The following is an 18052-nucleotide window of genomic DNA, read 5'->3' as shown; positions in this document are numbered from 1 at the left end:
CAAGTAACTTCTCTCAAAATAAACATATAAATATATTATGGGTTCATCCAATCTAGAGTTAGAGCCAAGGATAGCAACTCTGGCAGATTAGCTATAGGCTTCCTAAAGGTAAAGGCCAAGTCTTTGCAACAAGGTGCTGTTGGTACTGAGCACATGCCTGTGAAGTAGGGTCTCAGGAGGCCTATGCAGGAGCTCCTGAGCTGAACATGAAGCTCCCTACCACACACCACCAAATAGGTGTGTAGACTGGGGCATTTCTTTTTCCTTTTCTTTTCTTTTTTTGAAACAGGGGTCTCTCCTTTGAAAACCAGGCTGGCCTTGACCTCACAGAGATCTGCCTGCCTCTGCCTCCCAGAGTGCTGGGATTACAGGCATGAGCTACCGCATCTGGCTCGGGGATGGTGCTTTTAATATGAGACTTGATGCATCTGTTATTTCACAAGTGCTTAAATTAGGTGAAGAGTATGCTATGAATATGCTAAGAATAAATACACCTGAGAAAAAGGCATCCCCACTAAATTCTCATAAATACGCTGAAGGCCGGCAACAGAAAAACAAACTAAATTTGCTCAGTTGGTGTTGAATATGGCACTTCAGTGCCTCAAACATTTCAGGACTTGAGAGGCATAAAATGACACAGTTCTGAGCAGAAAGCAGTCAGCAACAACAATCCCAGGCCAGGGATGATGGCAACTGTCACAGGATCTACTGTGCGAGTATCAACCGAAACTTATTGTTGAAGCAAAGAGAGGCTGTGGTACATTATCAAGCATCTCTCAGTGAGAAGAGGCCAATGTGTCCCTCAGGTGTAATTATCTTTCTACAATACACATAAATTGGATGAGCTATTGAGCAGAAAAATCTAGAACTCATTTGATCTAATGTACCCTGAATTTCAACCCAGTCAGTTCCTACCTGGGTATTCTGTAGTGATGCCTATCTGTCTAGCAATGGACTCTAAAGAAACTGGAGCAGTCTAAGATCAGAGTTACTCCGCAATGGGCAGAGAACGGAGGGACAATGAAGCCACTGGGCTTGGTGGCCTTGGCAACAGTGAGAAGAAATGGCAGTTTTCCAATTCTCATGAACTGAGGAAACAAGTCAGGGCAATGCTAAGAACAGAGCTCACTGGAAAGAGACTCCACTGAAAACACAACCAGCTTGCAAATAACATTCTACCTGAAAACACAACTTCATCATCTATGATTGGCATGTGCCCTATAAATAAAAGACTTAACACCAATAATATATGAGCAAGATGGAAGACAGAAGTACACACTGGAGTACATACACCTGGAAGAAAACTGAAGGTACTGTTTTGTTTTTAAAGGAAATCCTATATATCAGGAAAAATCTAAGCACCTTCTGTAGAAAGCTAATCAACCTATCTTACAAACTACGCTGAAAAAAAAAATGTCACACACCATGGCTTTACTACACTGACATTTAAAAGACCTGTCACTATATACAGACCTCAAAAAAGTCAGGAAAATAAAAAAATATTCCTTCAATGACTGTCTCCTACCAAACACACTAAAGGCCCACTGTAGTATCCTAGCCATTGCTTCGTTTCCCACAATTTCAGTGGCAGGTGGTGGACTGTGTGGCTGGGGAGCTTCGGGACTGGGAGAAGCCAGCTTGAAGCAAAAGTAGGGTCTAGGCATGTCCAAACATTAGAAATCTCATCCTGAGATTGGCAGGAGGAGTAGGATCATTCCCCGCTGCCCCTTCCTGCACATCCTGGCCCACATAGCCCTGTGTCCCAACCTTTGCCACCCTGTAGGAGGTCACCTAGCCTGGTAGCCAGGTTAAACTTCCTTTCTCCTAATAAGGTCATGTCCAGCACTACCTGGAATTCCTCCTCAAGCAAATGAAGCATCCCCAGCACCCTGACCCCAGCCAGTATTGTACACTGAAAGCCCCTAAACATCTCTCAAAGTTTTAAGTAGCCTTTTCTCCCATTAAACGAGCTATCTCACTGAAGTTGTCTCCTGAGAAATCTATTTCTCACCAAGCTCACAGCTGCCTAAGGTCTCTTTAACCTCCTGCTGTCCTTGACCCTACTTCCCCTCAGAGAGATCTGCCATATTGGCAGGGAAATGGAGCCTGAATGGCAGTTAACACTTCAAAAAATTATATATATATATATATATATTAATATATAAATATATTAAATATTTCCTATATATTATAGGAATATATATTATACATATATTATATATAGGAAATATTTAGACATACATTTAGACAAACATCACCAATGTTTAAATCACAGGACTCCGAGTAGGGTGAATTTCCATGCTGTCATTCCATCAGGAACAGATCGGGCCTTTTAGTGTATCTGTACTGTATATTCAACTCATGTGTTATTGACTTGCTAACCAGAGTCATCTCACTTATCAGGAGGCTGCCTTGGTAGGTCAGTGCTTATGTTCTAACAAACCGTTACTTTACTTAACAATTGCCTCAAAGTGAAAACATGCACTGCAATATTGTCATAGCTGTTCTTATCACCTTGTTACTTACCATCATTAATCTCTTGCTGTAACTACTTTGTAAGTTAATACTTTACCAGAATGCATACATAGGACAAAACAGTAAATTCAGGGTTCCTTACCATCTACTATCTCAGGCATCCACTGGGGACATTAAACCACAACCTCCCATGGCTAAAGGAAACTGTGATAAGACACCAATCCCAAAATTCAAGTTAAGACAATATAAGATTGTATTCTATAAATTTAAAAAATTTAGTACACTAAGAGAATATCTGAAATCCTTACCATTTGCAAAATTTAAAGCACTTCATACTATATATTAAAATGTATTCATATTCAGTTAGCTGTGATGCTGCTACACAGGTGAAACTGACAAGAGCAAATAAACAAAAAGAGGTGAAATCAAAGGTCCTTGTAGCCTTTTCTCACTGTGACAAAATGCCTTATAAAAACAACTTAGAAGGATAGGGATTTGATTTTGCTCCGTGTTAAAGGTTTCCATCCTTGCTCAGAAGGCCAACTGCTCCAAGGCCTGCTGCAAGGCAAAAATACCACAGTGGTACAGCAGGAGAGAGGAAAGCAGACCACTCCCATCTGCTATACCTGGAGGGCATGAAAACATATTCCAAGAATAATTCCATGTTCTCGAAGAAACTGAGGTCACAAGACTTGTTTTCTTGGAGTATTCTCACAAGCACTCAGAATTCTCCTCCCGTGACTCCCTCCAATCCTAGACCATGTTCCAACAATAATGAAGCAAAAAATGCAAATGAGCTTTAAAAAAATCATAAAGAAAAGATGCTAGTGTCTACTGCCGAGCAGAACACTTGGCAAGTCCAGGTTTAGATTTCTATCATAGGAACTAGTGATATCCCCTTATGGTTAGTAAATCTCCATTTCAAACAGTACAGCTCCTGCCCAAGACTGGTCCTTCCTTGCAGAATATAGAGAGATTTGTAAAATATTCAACCATTATACTGCTCTTGGCCAGAAAATACTAACGTGGGTAGAGGCAGAACACTTCCACAATCAGCTGAGAAAAGACAGTGCAAGGGGCACCAATGAGACCCCCTCAGAGAAGAGAGGCTGTGAGGGCCTCTGTGGGCTGGGTGTCCACAAAGCCTAGGACTCCTTCCCCAGGCACAGGCTAGGCCAGTCTGCTGGAGCAGAGGCTACAGCAGCAGAGATAACAGGAAACAGGTATCAATACTCAGGCTATCTACTACTCTTTAGGAGGACTTCCTCTCAAGGGTTCTGCATCACAGACAAGGAACACTGGGACAGTAGGGTTTTCTGAGTAAGTTCCAGATTGATGGAGTAGGCAGGCAGGAAAGGAGGGGTAGGAGAAGCAGCAGGAAGACCGCAGGAGGGAAGTAAGACAGGGATTCCAGCCATCATCATCATCCCAACCGTCAGAGAGAACTAACATTGCTGCATTCAAATGCATACACCCTCCCACGGAAATGACTTTCTACACAGTTCTGTTTCACAGGGATACTAAAAGCAAATCTGATCAAAGAGCAGGCCAATCAGGTTCATGTCCATTACTATGGAGGCCACTTGGATACTAAATTGCCATAGGCTACCTTTGTGCAGGGGTTCCAGGCCATCTCCATGAGTGGTCCTTGGCTGGGGTATCAGTTTCAGAAAAGACCCCTGTGCCCAGTCTTTTATGATCTGTCACTGTCCTTGTGGAGCTCCTGTCCTCTCCAGGTCTTACTATCTCCCACTTCTTTCGTAAGATTCCCTGTACTCTCCCCAAAGTTTGGCTATGAGTCTCAACATCTGCCTCGATACCCTGCAGGGTAGAGCCTTTCAGAGGCCCTCTGTGGTAGGCTCCTGTCCTGTCACCAGGCCACAGAATACAATGCAGATACTCTTGATGAGACGTGATAGACTAGGATCAGAGGGAAGGGGAGGAGGATCTCCCTTTTCAGAGGACTGAGAGAGGGACACCGGTGGGGAAGGGGGAGGGCAGGATTGGGAAGGGAGGAGGGAAGGAATAAACTGTAATTAATAAAAATAAAAAAAATTAAAAATTTAAAAAATAAACTTAAAATTAAAAAAAAAAGAAAATCTGAAAGTCATTATGTCCTCAGGATTTTAGCAACTGAGTTCTTAATTGCACAGTCCTCTTGAAGCCTTCTCAGTTCAGTTCTCATCTGCACTGTGCATGTCCAATACTGGCACAGAAACAAAGATAATGGAGGAGGGGCATGCCAGTAAGACTTGCTAATTTATGAGACTCACAGTGATTTGTAATTATATTCTCTTTTCTTTAAAAGTCTCGTGTGGGTGTGAGTGTGCGTGTGTGTGTGTGTGTGTGTGTGTGTGTGTGTGTGTGTGTTTCTAGGGATGAAACTTAGTCCCTTGTGCATGCTGAGCACAAATTCTACTCCTGAGCTGCTCCCCAGCTATATACATTAGTCTGCTAGGCAATGTCATTCATTTCAACTGCACACAAAGCAGGCAATATGAAACGAGTGCTCAGGAAATTCTCTAATATGTTTCCAGTTCAAAGGACAGGGAGGAAAAGTCCAAATTTAAGTAGGCTGAATTTAATTTATGAACAGTGTATGAGTGTTACCCAATTTCAGGTTGGTTCTCCTTAAAGTTTGGAAAAGGTAGAGACAGTAGAGGTGATAATATTTTAGGACACTGCATATTTAAGAATAAGAAACATTACCTAATAAGAGAGAACAAATACTTATACATATTTAATAGCTTTTAAACTTATAAAAAGAAAAACCCAAGACTATAATGCCCTTTGTATTTAGGTAGTAATGACAAGAAAAGAATATATAACATGAACTATTCACCCCAATTGCCAGTCACAGACAAAGCTTTTAAGAATGAACCTTTGTGATCAAAGCGGAGACAATAATTTAACGAGCTAAAAAGGGTATTGCTGAACTTGTAGCCTTCTTCCCTTATCCTTTGAGGCTCTCAGCAACTGGCGTTATGGTATTTGCCCTATTACAAGCTTCTTTTCACAAGGTGTGCGCTGTGTGCCTAGGACAGAGTAGTTTGTATATACCAACTCATTCAGTACTTGCAGAAACCTGAGAAAGAAGTGCTATCATCTGCATCCTGCAGAAGAGTAAAGTATCAGGAACTCTGCACATGCCCGGATTGTGTCTAAATGTGAAATGCATTCATGTTTCACACACCCCTTGTATATATGGGCAGAAGGTAACTTTATAGAGCACTGTGGCACACCTGTAATTTTACTGTAACATAGGACAGGAAGAGAAAAACAAACAAACAAACAAATAAAAAAACACTCCTCTTGGAATTGTCATGTCAGGTCTCAGGCCCAGTGGAAGTGCCCACATATTAACTGGCTGAAGACTAGTACCAGTACTTACCCAGTGAGTAACTCTGATTCTAACAGTCCTAATTGTGAAGCTAAACCATAAACAGGAAGTGGGTTCAGATAACTTGGAAAAGAATACTGTAAGCAAATGCCCAAGCCAGGACACAGAGGGCAGAGGGGCATTGATTTCAGGGCCAGTGGAGATGATTAAAAAAGAAGAGTGTGTACTTGAATGGCTGCTGGACTCTTGGTCAGACCAGCACCACAAGTGACTGGATGGAGACAGGGGCCATTATTTTCAGATGTGTTTTCCACAAGCCCCTCCCACGACACGCAGACTGCCAGGTGTGTGTGCCCCAAACGCTGGGGCCTGAAAAGACCCCACACATGTGTAACTGAATGAATAGAGAAAGGAGGAAACAAACAGGAGGGCAGGAGGGCAGAATAGAGGGGGGGAAAAAAAAAGAAGGAAAGTAAGTGAAGCTGGAAAAACGAAGAAAAGATACCAAGAATCTGTTCAATACATAAAAGAATACATTTACTTATGTGTGAACTTATCTGTGAGTTTAATAATACCTTTTAAAATTTGATTACCTTTTATTTCACTTCTAGGTCGTACCGTGCTGGAAGCTTTCAATTCAAGACTCAGAAAGGGTAGGACTGATGTTCTCAGTGTCCAGCTGAGGGATTTCTGAAAGGAAATGGACACAGATTAAACAGTCTGCTGGACAATACAAAGGATTTCAGAGAGCATTAAGATGAAACCAGTCACTTGAGTTTTTTGTCTTGGCCATTCTGATAGGTTTAAGGTGAAATCTCAGGGTCGTTTTGATTTACATTTCCCTAATGGTTAATGACACTGAGCATTTCTTTAAGTGTTTCTCTGCCATTCGATATTCCTCTACAGAGAATTCTCTCTTTAGCTCTGTTCCCCATTTTTTAAGTGGATTACTTGGTTTGCTGCTTTTCAGCTTCTTTAGTTCTTTATATATACTGGATATGAGCCCTTTGTCAGATAAAGGGTTGGTGAAGATTCTTTCCCAATTTGTAGGCAGTTGTTTTGTTTTGATGACAGTGTCCTTTGCTTTACAGAAGCTTTTCAATTTCATGAGGTCCCATTTATTGATTGTTGCTCTTAGAGCCTGTGCTATTGGTGTTCTGTTCAGGAAGTTGTCTCCTGTACCAATGAGTTCTAGGGTCTTCCCTACTTTTTCTTCTAACTGATTTAATGTGTCTGGTTTTATGTTGAGGTCTTTGATCCACTTGGACTTTAGTTTTGTGCAGGGCGATAAGTATGGATCTATTTGCATTTTTCTACATGCAGACATCCAGTTAGACCAGCACCATTTATTGAAGATGCTATCTTTTTTCCATTGTATGGATTTGGCATTTTTGTCAAAGGTCAGGTGTCCATAAGTTTGTGGGTTCATTTCTGGGTCTTCTGTTTGGTTCCATTGATCCACCATTTTGTTTCTATGCCAATACCATGCAATTTTTATTACTGTTGCTCTACAGTACAGCTTGAGATCAGGAATGGAGATACCTCCTGAAGATCTTTTATTGTAAAGGATTGTTTTAGCAATTCTGGGTTTCTTGTTATTCCATATGAAGTTGAGAATTTTTCTTTCAAGGTCTATAAAGAATTGTGTTGGTATTTTGATGGGAATTGCATTGAATCTATAGATTGCTTTTGGTAAGATGGTCATTTTTACTATGTTAATCCTGCCAAGCCATGAGCATGGGAGATCTTTCCATCTTCTGATATCGTCTTCTAATTCTTTCTTCAGAGACTTGAAATTTTTTTCATACAAGTTTTTGACTTGCTTGGTTAGGGTTACACCAAGGTACTTTATGTCCTTTGTGGCTATTGTGAAGGGTGTTGTTTCCCTAATTTCTTTCTCAGCCCTTTTGTCTTTTGTATACAGGAGGGCTTCTGATTTTTTTGAGTTAATTTTGTATCAGGCCACTTGGCTGAAGGTGTTTATCAGCTGAAGGAGTTCCCTGGTAGAATTTTTGGGGTCACTCAGATAAGACTATTCCTACACGTCGCAGCTGGAGGACAGACCCTGGGTTACGACATGGAAGATTTTAAGCATACCATACCTCATGTTCAGGAAGGAGAAAACATTAGCTTTGACTGAAAATTAGGCACGTGACTGACCCTAGCCAACATATTGCATTTTCAAAATTGCAACAGTGAGAAACCGAGGCCCCCGAGGGAAGTGACTCCCCACATCTATGTATGTTTGACTGATTTCACTGTATTTGGAGATCGCTGGATGAATCATGACAACAATGTTTATCCAGACATCTGGCAACTCACAAGAAGACTCGGTGCTGGAAATTTGAACTCTCTCTTCCTCCCACATCTGCTTCTGTCAGATGCCAGAGCAGCCAAAGTCTGCATCTTTGCTTGAAAAGCAGCAACAGGCAGGGAAGGAAAGTTCTGGCTGCATAGATGTCTTCTTTATTGAGAGGCGCTTTCCACGCATGGGCAGAAGAGTGATTAGCAACTAAAGAATTGCTTGCAGTTCCAACAGATGATGGTTAAGGACCACATCACTTGGGGTCTCTGCCACACTCCCAATCATCACGTGCCCCTTTCTGGGATGGTGTGACAAATGCTGTATGTAACAGTTTATCAGCGAGCCTGGGCATCTTGACCCATATTTTATGTGGCTTCAGAAACTGGAGAGAAAGCCTGAAAATGTCCGTATCAGCAACCACTAAGAGTAATCCAACTCCCCACAACTGTCACCTGCAAGCCTTTCTGAACTGTCTACTTTCATTCGATCACCCAGGGATGCTCAGCAATTTGCCAAGACTAGAGCTTAGCAGTAGACTGAACAGAAATGAAGACTCAACTTCAGTGCTTCCTTTGGTTCCTTTGGTACATAAATCTTAATGACATTATTTTGTATGAGATTCCAGGGTTAAAAAATTCAATAAAATCATACACTTTCAGAATTATTTTGGAGCACTTTTAATCCATAAGATGTTTGAGCCCAATTTAACTGGTTGTGACTCAGAATAAAATAAATGGCTTTATACTATGCTATTTTGCAACCAGTGCTTTTTTTTTTTTAATATTGGCTCAAAATTTCTTTTTTATCGTTACTATTATTCTTGCCTATTTTTATTCTTTTGAAGAGAGAAAATAGACGAGCTAAACTCTGTTATGATTCAATGATATTAGAGTCACTGATCCAATTTTACTGAGGAGATGAAAGCCCAGAGCGGTTATTTTCCAAAGCCACACAGCGTATCTCAGTTCTCAGACTGCCTACACCGTTGATCCCTACTTCCCACAAGGTCTACTTCACTGTAAAATAAAAATATTCTAAGAATATTAATACCACTTCATAAGGCAACTTAGCCACAAAAATGTATAATCTACATTTTTGGTCTTCTGTTCATATTAGCTGTCATGCTGAAGGCCCATGGGAAACTAAAGTAAAATGTGAGATATTCTAGACTCGGGTAATCCAAAACTACAATTTCTCTCTTGTTCATAGTCAGATCATAATGACAGGGTTTGCTAAAACACAGTTTCAAGTGATTTTATAGCCATCTATCAAGTGAACTCAAAGTATACACAAGCAACATGTAAAGTAAGAATCTGAGAACTATCTGGTGTCAGACCCACCGTCAAGAATTTGTATTCTCTAAAACTCCAGAACTGCTCGGTTCACTCAGAGCAGCAGCGTGATCAGCAGTTGCCTGTTGTCTCCCATTATTTACGACAGTCGGTGCTGGGTGCATGAAATCCGAAAAGCCTGAGGCAGTGACCTGGAGGTTCCAAGAGGATGAGTGTGGAGGGGGGAGGGGGCAGTTTAGCAAACCCACTGGTGGTTTCTCTAAAGAGTGTTAACTGACACTCACAGATAAGTAAAGGGTGCACACCACGATGAAAGGGAAGATCAGCTAGCCAGGGCAGCAGGGGACAAAGCCCTCCATACACGCTACCGAGAGCAAACACCTCAGGGAAAAAAAAAAAAAAAGTATCCAGTAAGAGGGATTTATTTCCTGAAACTGTGAGGCAGCTAGGTACAGCCAGCCCTTGAAAAATATTTGGGGGAAATTCTTCATCTTACCTAAACTTGTACAAACCTTTTTTTGTTATCACGCCTAAAGGTGATGTAACAACTATTTTCACAGCATCTACACTACCAGTGTTGTAAGTCAGCCAGAGGTGATTTAAAAGTATATGGAAAATGTCCATAGGTTCAATGAAAGCACAATGCCTTTTTACAAGAGGGAATTGAGCATCCACAGACGTCTGCAAATGAGGAGTGTCTGGGAGTCAACATGCCAACATGCCAACATACCAACCAACAACTGTAGCTTCCTTCTATTTCCTCAGATAAACTCACAATTGTTATCAAATCTCACTGTCAAATAACCATACTAAGAAAGAGGCTATAGGGTCTGGACTTTAGCACTCTGTCAACAAAGAAACACATCATGTAAACACACAATGAAAATGCCAGTATAATTTGAAACAAGTGTAAGAAATCCCTAATGACATCCAGGACACTGCTAAATCTGAAAATGCAATTATGGTAGAAGATTCAGAATGTTACAAGCTCTCTGAAAAATAATTTAGCAGTTATTTTTCTAAAGCAGAGAACAAATATATTTGACTTAGTAATTTTCCTTCTAGGTATGAGGAAGTAAAACACACAGATTATGGAAGGTTCACAGCAGCTTTATTCATCAGAGCCCTAAACCTGAAATAACCCAGATGTCCATAAGCTGGTAAATGGATACACAAAATGTTATATGGAAAATACTAGTCGGGAAAAGAAAGAAAGAAAAAAAAAACTATTGATGCAAGTGACAATATAAAAGAATTTCAATAAAAAGGACTGCTACACCATAGGAAAGATGTCAGATATAAACTATTAAACGTTTAGTCCCACTTACTTAAAATTTTGGAGAAAGCAAAACTCCATTAATAGACATCAGATCAAGGACTGCACTTCAGAAAGGGAGGGGAAGAACTAACTAACTACAAAGCAGAATCAGAGACATGTCAGATGATAGAAACACAGACCATGGTTGGAAGACTGGCTACCTGTCCATGTTTGGGCAACTCCTGAACTGTATACTGGGGGTAAGTCTGACTGTATACACATTAAATGCTTATACATTGTACCTCGTATACATGGTTTTAAAAATAACCCAGTGCCATGATCATTTAACCTAACAATCCCTAATGTCGTTTGTAAGACATGAAAACCCTTCGTGGGATGGGTTCTCCAGAATCTCAAATACCTAAGAAGAATCAAAGCAACCATCAGTGGCTACATGTCTGGAGACCATCAAAAATGAAATCATAGCTACAGAGAAATGACTCTATTGCTCTACAACTTCTATGGGCTGTTGCCTTGCTAAGATGACTAAGGTTAGCCTAGTAATGTTTACTTCATAGCCAATGTCTTCATTGTAAGATAAATTTCCACAATTTAGTAGTAGTTCATGAATTACCAATATGGAGACAGACATGCCAAAAATGTGTGAGGAAAACCAGCTGTGGAAACTTGAAGGAATGTGAGAAGACTGTGAATCAACTTGAAAACTCTTCTTAAAATATTTGTACAAATATTTTCCAAGGGGCTTCCATGTGTTGACCATTGTATAGATAGAAACAGATTATTAAGATTAGATAAGAAAGTCCTTGCTCACACCAAGTCCACCATACCAAAATGCAGTGTCTTCTATGGCAGAAGTTACATATGTATTTGCAAGAAACCTACTATCTCTTGAGGTTACAAGTCAATTATAAACATCACCAGAGTAACTATAGGCTTCACTGTCAGAAACAAAATGCTCACTATAAGGAAAAATATGAGTTCTTCTGTGCTCTGGTCAGCCCAAGTAGGGTAATAAATAGGATGCCTAGAATGGAATCACAGGCTTCCTTCTAAAGCCCATCTTAAAGTTTCTTCATCTTTATAGTGATAATGACCCTCCACTATTAAAGTTTAAAAATGGTGCGTGAAACAAAAATGACCCAGCACCTACCAAGGCCAGTAAGGGTGTTGGGGACTACCAGATCTTAACAAAAGGAGGCATGGGGCAGATAGAAAGGCGTGGTGGTTGGAATGAAAATGGCCTTCATAGGCTCATTGGAATGTTTGGTGGAACTGGGGGAAGGATTAGGAAGCTCGGCCTTGTTGGAGGAAGTTTATCAGTTAGGGTGAGTTTTGAGGCTTCCAAAGCCTACATCAGGCCCAGTTTTATTCACTCTTTGTCTCCAACTTGCTGATGGAATGTAATCTCTTAGCTTCTCCTCCAGTACCATGCCAGCCTGCTGCCATGCTCCCTACCATGATGGCCAGGGACTCATCTTCTGAAACTGTAAATGGACCCCCCAAATTAAATCCATGCTAAGTTGCCTTGATTGTGTCTTTTCACAGGAGTACAAATGTAACTGAGACAAAAGAAGACCTAGAAATATTAATCAACTACCAAAATTAAATCGACTGCCAAAGTTCAATTGCATGAAAACAGAGCAATGTAGTGAACAGGAAGGGACAGCCAGCACCCTGAGTAGCAGAAGCTATAGAGAAGTATGGCTCATGGCAAGCACATTCTAGTAACTGAACAGCCTAATGTTTGAATAGGCTCCCTTGTAAAACATGGAGATCTGGAGGCAGCGATGAACTTAGAGTAATACTCTATCCTAATATTTAACAGGTATGCTTCCTTGATCAATATCATCACCTCAAAACCTATCTCCCAAAACTCAAAGTTTTCCCAACACTTTCAACCTGATCAACAAAACTGATCATTCCCAAGGCCCACTATGCACACACCCTCTGTCCTGGACTTAAATGCTGAGGACACCAGCCCCTTCTCCTTAGACTCTTTCACAGCTACCCAGACTTAGTATGACAGAGGATGAGGCCTTTTATGGATTAGCCTCATCAGTGGCTGACCCATACATGGCTGGGTCCCAGCCACTCAGAACTGGGAGCAGAAGCCCCCAGCTGACTGCTTTATTCTCTCTCTTGTGTGCATCCTGTCTGCTGTCTGAGTGTCTCTCCTATGTCCTGGCATGTCTAGAAACTTCAGCGTCTAACCTTAGCTCAGCTCATCCTGCTCTGGAGTGCATTCCCTTGGCCTAGCTAAGCTCTACCTCTTAAGCTCCTTGCCACACCCTGGCACCTTGCTATGTTTCACGTAGATACTTAAGTAAGATCAGCTACTGTTGTAACTCCTCACTAGACCATCAAACCTTCCTGGTTATCTCAGTCCCTAGGACAGAACCCAGGAAGGGCAACTTCACATGTTTGTGAATGAGAACAAGTAGCTGCATCCATGACCTGTCTCATCCATTCAGGGACAATTAAATAGCTTGAGTTATATGACAGCTGGACTAAGCCCAAGCAAATATTATTTTGAAGCTACTAAAGATAGAGGGTTAGCAACTATGAAATAAACAAACAAATACAAAAATATCCCAAGACCTCCTTTAATTAGGATACAGGGATAGAGCCAAAATGATGAGGAAAGGACATTTCTGGACATTCAGGTCACCTGGATTTAAATCCTGCCTCTGTGGCACAGTGTGATTTAAGCAACTCATTTCCCCTTTAAAGTCCCATCTCCATATCTGTAACACAGGAAAATAAAGTCTTCACCTGAAGGGGCCATATTAGAGATTAAATGTCCACGAGCTGACATGGGATCCAAGGGCTCTGTCCACTCAGTGCTGGGGGGCTGCACAACAGTGGCCCTGACAGAGGCAGACTCACATTCTGGCCCCTACTGCGGCTGATGGACTCCTTGGGCCACTGGCTTCATCATCAACAAATGGAAGCCATTCTTTAGATGAAGACATTGTGTCAAAATTTATAAAAATGCAGAACATACAGGGATGTAGCAAAAGGGCTTTTTGGAGGTATTAATTATACTTTATTTACTTTGTATCCCCCCTGTAGTTCCCTCCCTCCTTCTGTCCCAATCCCTCCCTTCCTCCACCCTCTGCATGCATGTCCCTCCCAAGTCCACTGATAGGGGAGGTCTTCTTTTCCTTCTTTCTGATCTTAGTCAATTAGGTCTCATCAGGAGTGGCTGCATTGTCTTCTTCTGTGGCCTGGTAATGCTGCTTCCCCCTCAGGGGGACATAATTAAAGAGCAGGCCAATCAGTTCATGTCAGAGGCAGTCCCTGTTCCCATTACTATGGAACCCACTTGGATACTGAAATTGAACTGCCATGGGCTACATCATTGCAGGAGTCTTAGGTTATCTCCATGCATAGTCCTTGGTTGGAGTATCAGTCTAAGGAAAGACCCCTGTGCTCAGATTTTTTCGTTCTGTTGCTCTCCTTATGGAGTTCCTGTTCCCTCCAGATCTTACTTTTTCCCACTTCTTTCATAAGATTCCCTGCACTTTGCCCAAAGGTTGCCCATAAGTCTCAGCATCTGCATTGACAGTCTGCAGGGCAGAGGCTTTCAGAGGTCCTCTGTGTCAGGCTCCTGACTTGTTCCCTCTTTTCTCCTTCTTCTGATGTCCATCCTCTTTGCCTTTCTGGATAGGAATTGAGCATTTTAGCAAGAGTCCTCCCTCTTGATTAGTTTCTCTAGGTGTACAGATTTTAGTGGGTTTATCCTATATTATATGTTTATATGAGTGAGTATATACCATGTGCATCTTTCTGCTTCTGGGATAGCTCACTCAGGATGATCTTTTCCAGATCCCCCCATTTACCTGAAAATTTCATGATTTCCTTGTTTTTCATTGCTGAGTACTATTCCATTGTGTAGATATACCACAATTTGTGCATCCATTCCTCCACTGAGGGGCATCTGCGCTGTTTCCAGCTTCTGGCTATTATAAATAAGGCTGCTTCAAACATGGTTGAGCAAATGTCCTTATTGTGTACTTGAGACTCTTGGGTATATGCCTAGGAGTAGTATGGCTGGATCTTGAGGAAGCGCTATTTCTAATTGTCTGAGAAAGTGCCAGATTGCTTCCAGAGTGGTTGCACAAGTTTACATTCCCACCAGCAATGGAGGAGGGTTCCCCTTTCTCCACAACCTCTCCAGCATGTGTTATCTCTTGAGTTTTTTATTTTGGCCATACTGATGAGTGTAAGGTGAAATCTTAGGGTCGTTTTGATTTGCATTTCCCTGATGGCTAATGAGGTTGAGCATTTCTTTAAGTGTTTCTCTGCCATTCAATATTCCTCTATTGAGAATTCTCTGTTTAGCTCTGTTCCCCATTTTTTAATTGGATTACTTGATATGCTGCTGTTTAATTTCTTTAGTTCTTTATATATAAGATGGAAAGACCTCCCATGCTCATGGCTTGGCAGGATTAACATAGTAAAAATGGCCATTTTACCAAAAGCAATCTACAGATTCAATGCAATTCCCATCAAATTACCAACACTATTCGTTACAGACCTTGAAAGAAAAATTCTCACCTTCATATGGAACAAGAAGAAACCCAGAATTGCTAAAACAATTCTCTACAGTAAAATATCTTCAGGAGGTATCTCCATTCCTGATCTCAAGCTGTACTATAGAGCAACAATACTAAAAACTGCATGGTACTGGCATAGAAACAGACTGATGGATCAATGGAATCGAATAGAAGACCCTGACATAAATCCACACACTTATGTACACTTGATTTTTGACAAAGATGCCAAAACCATACAATGGAAAAAAAAAGATAGCATCTTCAACAAATAGTGTGGTCTAACTGGATGTCTACATGTAGAAAAATGCAAATAGATCCATACTTATCACCCTGCACAAAACTAAAATCCAAGTGGATCAAAGACCTCAATATAAAACCAGACACACTAAATCACTTAGAAGAGAAAGTAGGTAAGAGCCTTGAACTCATTGGCACAGGAGACAACTTCCTGAACAGAACACCAACAGCACAGGCTCTAAGAGCATCAATCAATAAATAGGACCTCATGAAACTGAAAAGGTTCTGTAAAGCAAAGGACACTGTCGTCAGAACAAAACGACTGCCTACAGATTGGGAAAGGATCTTCACCAACCCTATATCTGACAGAGGCAACCTGGAATTTTTACATGTTGTTCCCAAAGGACTGTGCAATAAACAACACTTTGAGAGTCAAACTAAAAACACCTTGATCACACACATTGTTTGCCTGGGACAGGTACCTTGAAGAAGCCGTTTGTTTCCTGAGGGGTTCATTTATTTGTACTAAGCTGAAAGAGGGTCTCATACATATAGAATTTTTACAGAGAAGAAACAACACACTAAAAGTTTCATTAAGTACATTCAAATTAAATTCGGCCAGCCCATCATTTTTATTTGTGGATTCTGTATAAACAGCGTTTAACAAAACCACACATTTGAAGAAATGTTATGACCATGTTAAAAATGTCTAGAGAACAACTTGATGGAGAAATCTATGAAATTGCTACAATGCCAGCATCATACCTCTTTTGAGGATAAATTCATACCCAGGTGCAAATGAAGAGATGCTTCCAGTTTTACAAAGAGTACTATAGCTCAAAATGTTCCCTTCTGTTACTCCTAATACAGTATGTAGTTGCATAGCTTATCACACAAACACAAAATCTCAGACCTAGCACACTGTTAGCTGCATATTATTCAATTAATAATCATGTCTTTCCCCATGGTTTTGAATGGGAAACTAGAGGTATCTCAGTTAGGAAAATTACAGAATGTATGAGCCAAATCTAGATTTTTAATAAAGTTCCCAACCAAATGGCCACAGGTGGCTAGGTGGATCTCTTATTTACTCTAGATACATGAATATAAACAACAGCATCTGAAACAGCTCTAGGACATAGGTAACACACTGGAAAAAGAGCAGCAAAGATTCTTTACTTTAAATGTTTTCAATTGTAAAACTCTGATATTCCTAAATTCAAAAGACATTAAGAAGTGTTTCTGTTATAGTCAGGCCAGTCCTTCCATAGTGACTATACCTATCTGTACAGAAGAAAATATAGTTGGCAGTTGTTAAATTCTTGTATGTAAAATCCCTTATTAACTTATGAAAAATATTTCTTAAAAAAAAAAGCAGAAGTAATGAACTCTCAAACACCTAAGGCAGAAAGAGTTGATCTTACTTTGAGGGTGACCTTTGAAGTATTATTTTTAAATGACTAGCTATTAAAGTAATCATTGTGTTGCTTGAAAAAAAAAAGAATTACAGAATATTGTTTAAGCCAGGCTCACATATAATGCCAAAAAATAATGTCAACAAGTTTCTGCTTCCCATTATTATACACTGGCAAATTTCCATCCTTTGAGAGCATCTCTAACACCAAGGAGGAAACTTCAATTAAATGCAAGTCTTCCTTTTCCCCTTAGACAGGCCAGGCTAAACTGGTCTAGTCAAATCAGTGAGCGTTAGGGGAGAGAACCTGTCTCGAAAGATAACACAGACAGCAAGCATGTACACCTAAATGCATGTGTGAGTATATATACATCACACACACACAATTTAGAACTGGACATACACAGTAGCAGAATACAGGCCTAGTGTGCATAAGGCCCTGTGTTCTATCCCAGTACTACAAAAATAAACTAAAAAATAAAAAAAATCTCTACAATATATTCAACGTTTGGTTCAGCGCACAGTATCTTAGCTCACTGAAAGACAACAGGCTTAACACCCATCATTTCCAAGGACTCAGCTTCCTCAGATAGATCAGTTCCTTGAGATAATCACTCACAACCCTCCAACTTGGCTCTGTCAGCTATGCTAGATATATATAATTGGAGTCCTCCTCAAGTGCTTTTCTGAGCAGGTGGCACTAATTTCAAGCCAAAAAACAAAACAAAACAAACAAACAAACAAAAAACAGTCCTCTATTCTTGGCTTTTCCTAAGAAGATCCATTCATCTCCTTCAGAAGACAGTATGAAAAGATGACAATATCAACACCGGTATTTTCTGCTAGCCTTCAAAATGAAGAAGAGCATTAGTAAAATGTAATCCAATCTATTGGGCACAACTTTTCTTTTAAGGCTTCAGCAGGTTTTATTGAGACATGTTTTTACATTATAATTTTTTTTAACTGGAGAAAATATGCATAACATAAAATTTATCATTAAGCACTCTAATCATACCACTGGGTGATGAAATCCACCTACTGTGCCACGCGCCATTACCAGCACCCATCTCCTCCTTTTTTTTCATTTAATATTTTTATTTATTACAATTAATTCACTTTGTAGCCCAGCTGTAGCCCCCTCCCTCATACCC

At 40.5% G+C, this 18052-nt stretch overlaps 1 protein-coding gene across 4 annotated transcripts in view; it reads right to left on the bottom strand.

The window, feature by feature from the left end:
- The window catches only part of Fam110b (family with sequence similarity 110 member B), a 137372-nt gene that overhangs the window by 102769 nt on the left and 16551 nt on the right, over nt 1-18052 (bottom strand). For 3 of the 4 annotated variants that reach the window (XR_008719690.1, XM_055603591.1, XM_055603590.1), the window contains exon 2: nt 6409-6505. The exons of the other annotated variant lie outside the window; for it this stretch is intronic. The gene's annotated coding sequence lies outside the window, so the exon portion shown is untranslated. The remainder of the gene's footprint in view (nt 1-6408; nt 6506-18052) is intronic. 4 annotated transcript variants of the gene reach the window in all.

The sequence above is a fragment of the Psammomys obesus genome, unplaced genomic scaffold, assembly GCF_907164565.1.
Source record: "Psammomys obesus unplaced genomic scaffold, mPsaObe1.curated_primary_1811, whole genome shotgun sequence".
Taxonomy (NCBI): Eukaryota; Metazoa; Chordata; class Mammalia; order Rodentia; family Muridae; genus Psammomys; species Psammomys obesus.
Note: the sequence above shows the minus strand (reverse complement) of the source record. Positions and strands in the feature narration are given on the sequence as shown.